Below are 5,810 nucleotides of genomic sequence, written 5' to 3' on the forward strand. Positions count from 1 at the left end.
GTGGAACTTGAGGAACTAGGAATGGTTCTAGGCAACTCAATAAGAGGTAAACTCTCTTTTAGCTCATCAATAGGGCTAGACTTAATACATTCAGATCTTGACGATGACTTTAGCTAACTTGAAATGTTTGAGGCAGTAAAAGAGGGACCACAATGAGAGTATAAAAAATTTCTTTCGTCAAAAATAACATGTCTAAATATGATGACACGATTAGAGATTGGATTGTAACAAACACAACCTTTATGACAGCTGCCATACCCAATGAAGATGCAGGTTTGAGCTTTGGCTTCTAGTTTTGAAGCACATGGTGCTGGTCCCCAAATATCAACACATAACACTTCAAGAGGTTTGGTTGGATGAAATGAATTTGATGTAATCCAAGCATTTTTGAAGTTACCCCAAATATCTCCTCCTCCATCTGAATGGAAAATGAATTTTATGCATTTTTCCAAGCACACATGAAGAACAAAAAATCTAATTTATGTCTTTCATCAACAGAAATTAAACCAGAAACTTTCAACGAGTTTAACAACTGCAAGTGAGCATGTCCTAGATGCGAATGCCATAACTAAATGTCTGGCTAAGAATTTTGAGAAACCAAAGAAGTATTAGCAGTCTTTTATTGATCGTCATCTCCAATACTGAAAGGATTGCTAGTAGAGTCCTTCCTTTCTCTCGTCCATCTATAGAGTCCTCCTTTCTCAAGTGAACCTGTGTAAAGAATCTCGCCCGTCTGCATATTCTTAACAATAAAACCATTAGAGGAAAATTCAATAGAGCATTGGTTGTCTTTGGTGAACCTTGCTACTGACATAAGATTCTTGTGTGCTTTAGGAGCATGCAACACATTTTTCAAAACAAAGGATGACGTCTTGCCAGGTAGGTACAACGTTACCTATATTTTTAATTTGCATCTTACTACCATTACCAACTATAATAGAATTAAAACCATGATAAGGAACTTTACCTTGCATATCTTGTTCTGAATTTGTCACATGGTGGGAGGCACCTGTGTCTGGATACCAGGCTGAGTCTTGAGTATTGCTGACATTTTCTCGGCTACTAGATGCATTATCAGATTTTCCCATGTTGCGTGTCATGGCCATAAACACTTTTGGAATATCATAACATTGTCGAGCTGTGTTATTTCTTCTGCCAAAATACTGACAAGTTATTCCTGGGTTAGACTTGTTAGTATTATTGTTTTTTCCATAGTTTCCTCTTCCTCCATTACGGCCTCTACCCCTACCACCATTTTAGTTGCCACGCCCTTGCCCTTGTTCAGCAATAAAGGCAGTGGCAGTGGCTTCAACCTGAGTCATCTGGGATGAAGAAAGCATTTCAAGTCGTCACTCTTGAGTAATTAACATATCATATAATTCAGACCATGAATACACATCTTTGAATGCAGTAACTGTGGTAATAAAAGATTCATATTCGGAATTCAGTCCATTCAAGGTATAGAGAACAAGGTCTGTATCTGAGACAAAGTGCTGCACTCTGCTAAGATAATCATGTAAGAAACTAATATGTTGAAGGTATTCAGTCATAGACATTCCTCCCTTTTTTATGTTTTGTAATTCTCTTTTCAACTGAATAATACGAAGATTATTTTGTGAGGCATACTGTTTTTCAAGGATGCACCAAGCATTTATAGCCGTGCCAACATGAACCAGTTGTGACATGACTGGTTGAGTCACAGTGACTTTGATCCAATTTAGTGCAATTTGGTCTTCATGATACCATAAATCATCAGCAGTATTTTCTTGTGTGTGTGCTTCATCAAGAAATTCAGGTGGAGCAGAACATATTCCATTAACATACTTGATCAAATTTTGACTTTTCATAACACTTTCAATTTGAGAACACCAGAGAAGATAATTTGATCGATCAAGCTTGACTGAAACCAAACTTAAGAAAGCATTCCATTGTGTACCTGGTGGAGTAGAAGTGCGAGGAGCGTTAGATGAGGACAATGCAGCCATATTATACTAGAAATTTCTCCCTCGTTCAATCAACATCCGTGAGCATAGTCAATATGATTTGTGTCTGATAAACAAAAAAGGCGACTGAGGAGGTGGATCGGGCGACTGAAGGGGCAGATAGGCCTCAGTGGTACTCCCTTGTTAGCATGCTCCTTGGTGAACAAGTGAACACAAAAGGAAACAGCGTGCCCCTTGGTGACGGCTGGAAACAGCATGACCTTCCCTTGTTGAGAGATAGAAAAAGAAGTCAACAGCGTGCTCCTTGATGAAGGCTGGAAAGAGCGTGGCCTTCCTTAGACAGAAAAGGAGGCACGTGCCTCGGTGAAGGCAGGAAACCACACACTCCAAAAGGAAGGCACGTGCCTCAATGAAGGCAGGAAACAACACACTCGGTGCCACAACCTTGTTCAAACACTAAAAGGAGCAGCCCACTCCTTGGTGAAACAGTGCAGTCCTCGGTGAAGATAAGAAGCAGCACGCTCCTCAGTGAAGACAGGAAGACAAGAAGCAGCATGCTCCTCGGTGAAGACAGGAAGCAGCACACTCCTCTGTCGTTTCCCTGGTTATGCCAAAAACTGTGGATGTAGGAAGAGGAACAGGAGACGGACCAGGGGGTGCAGCAAAGAGAGTGGCTGGAAAACGATGGTGCCGGCATCAAACAATGATCGTGATCCAGACAGGTGAAGCGTGGCTCTAGAAAGATGCAAAATATGGAAGACCACTGTGAAAGCAGTTGCAGGCTTTGATACCAAGTTGAAAGAAAAGATGAACACACAGGTGTAACGAGGTTCGGCTAAAATCAGCCTACATCCACACAATGACTCTCTCTTCTATTCTATAACCACACAGAGAGAGTACATATATTTATAGTCACTTTATACAAGTTAGATCCTTGATTTTAGGATCTTGATTTACACGAAAGATTTGGGCAAAATTATAGAAGAAGATAGGGGAAATGATTTCATTCTCATTTAGAGAATATTGGTCAGTTTTGGATAGCTCTTGAGTTTTGGAAACCGTACCCTATCCTTTGTAACTGATCTTGATCATATCCGTTCCATAGATCTTATCATTGTTAACAAATCTAGCACAGCCCTATGTTACAGAAATTTCTGAATATTTTCTCCAAGAAGAAGGTCATTCTGCTGGACCAGAAACCCCGGAAGAGGCTTGGTGATTCTTATGAGAGAGATGGGCTCTATCTACTACATTAACTTGAACACAAACAAGGCACTTCCAGGTGACAAGAAGAATGAAGAATCACTCCTATGGCACTATAGGTTGGGATATTTGTTTGATCTAATTCTCAAAACTGTGTTTCTTAAGCTCGTCTACAATTTTCCAGTATGTGAGACATGCAATTACGCAAAGATGACTGGACAATCATTTCTTGAATCTGAAATAAAAAGCCAATATTGCTTCAACTTGGTTCAGGCCGATGTATGGGGCCCAACTCCTGCTGTTTCCAACTTTATTTTCAGATACTTTCTCCTGTTAAAAGATGACAAATCATGGATGAGTTGGGTGTTCTTTCTCAAGGGAAAAGGATGAAGTCTTTTTTATTAGCAGGCATTGCATGGCCACTAGCAATATCTTATATTAACAAAAGTCACGCACTGGGTGAATTTTATCCAATCTTAAGACTGTGAAAGGTTCCAGATTGGGTTGACAAGGACTTGGTTTCGCATGCAAGATTCACAAATATTATTAACCGACAAATTTTTGGTGGTGGCGAACCCTCTGCTAGGTTAAAAGAATCAAAACTTAGCTGGAACAATCTTGACATCAGGGCTGGGGCTTGTTCTCTCTATATGTTTGAAGTTGAACTCTTGTCCTCAGAAGAGGGGTCGACCTTTTAGTTGTTGTTAGCTCAAAGCCATCTAGACATCCTTTGTCTTTCTCACTCCTCTTTTTGCTTCTATTGTCGTTTCTTTGCTGTTCTTAATTTGTAATTTGGTGCTTTCTTGTCATCTATTTTATAATTTTTTTTTTATTTTATCTATGAAAATTGGTTCAGATCAACCTATTTGAATCGTACCAGTTTGTTATCAGCCCGATATTTGATCAAATTATAATTGGCATGCAGAGTCCTATATTTTATTAAATAATCTTATTCCTAGTCCCATGAGTTCTTTTCGACGATTTCCTGGGCCTCCCTTTTTACACTCCTACGCATGTCCAATGATATTGGATCGTGTAGGTCGGTGCAGGGTTGTAGTATTTTTTTTATAAAGCTGTGTATATTTTGGAATATTTACTTTTTCATAAACCCTTTTTGTCCTTCTAAAAGTCTTTTTCTTTTTACTTAGACATGTTATTTTGGTTATTAATCACCCATATGCATAATTTTTCATGCATAAGACCATATAAGACACTAATTTTGGATCCGGCTTTCCATAATGCTCATGCCCATGTGAGTAGAATCAAATGTCCTTCAACTGGCATGCATAGTGCTTCCAAGTTCCATCCTTGCACTAGTATAGCACATTGCTCTCGATCCGACCAGGTCGACTGGAAACTGAAAGCATGTCATCGTCATTTAAGAAAAGTCATTCCTGGGATTCAAAGAAAAGTCGGCTGAATTTTTCTCCTTTAACTGGCCCTTGCATCCAATTAAGACGAACCGATACAATTAATTTCTTGTAACTAAAACTTACAAGTACATCATATGTTCATATATATATATATATATATATAAAGGAATTGAAATCAGCTATTTTTTTGTTTTGTGTGGATAAAAACCATCACAGTGCATTTGCATTGACCAGTTGTTTGAGCATGATCTTTTGAAAGCAGTGTTTAATTATACAAAATAACCACTCTACTGCAGAAGTAGCTGCCTGAAATGTATGAAGTTATTAACATGAACATAACTAAAGTTTGTGCGGCACCATCCATCATGTACCTCCACCACGGGACTTACCATCGCACAAGATGATTCAGTTGAATTTGAATGAACCTGCAATTGTGGGTCACCTTATACAGGATATGCTCTGTCACTAGGGAAGATCTCTATATTTTAATTTTAATTTGTTCTGTCTTAACACAAAATACAAGGTCGGCCGAATGCTATTGGGCCCAGCTATCATTAATTACCAAATAAGCACTTTATTAATTTGTCAGTCATTTGACCCAAATAATGCCAATGTTTAATTGATACCATATTTTTTTCGTTTAAGATTTAGAAAAGAATTATATCAATTAATTATCAGACATTTCATGATTTTGTCATCTGCTACCTCTAGCTTTGATAGTCATAGCACTAACTTCATCCACATTTTCTTTTCCCCGGCCCTGCAAATTAATCATCGTCAAAACATTTTCATAAAATTAGATCAAATTGATAGATATAAATTTCAAAAAAATAACAAAGTATATTATTTTGCAAACATGTACGAAGGTTATTATAATGTACTGCTGAAGTTGAAAAAACAAAATCATTAGCAATAGAATATTGATAAAAAAACATATAAAGACAAAGAAAATAGTGCGTGAGCACCCCGATCGTCAGGAAGGGGATGTTCAAGTAATATTGACAAAGTTACTCTTTGATGTAGATTCATTACTTATTCTTTCTATTAAAAGGGACGACAGCCCAACTCCGAGCAGAGTTTGCATCGAAAGTGACAAAGAAAATTGTGGTGGTGTACTTATGTTACGACTAAAATTGACTTGATACCGATGAAACTACAAAAAAAGGGAGGAAATTCGGAAATTCAAACTGTTACAGTCTTAATGCATTTAGAAGCAAGTAGTTTACAAATCAAATCATGAGAATATATATTGTTACATTAAAGAGAGGCAGCTCTTTGCAAATGCACCATG

Source organism: Nymphaea colorata, chromosome 7 (genome assembly GCF_008831285.2).
Source record: "Nymphaea colorata isolate Beijing-Zhang1983 chromosome 7, ASM883128v2, whole genome shotgun sequence".
NCBI classification, from domain to species: domain Eukaryota; kingdom Viridiplantae; phylum Streptophyta; class Magnoliopsida; order Nymphaeales; family Nymphaeaceae; genus Nymphaea; species Nymphaea colorata.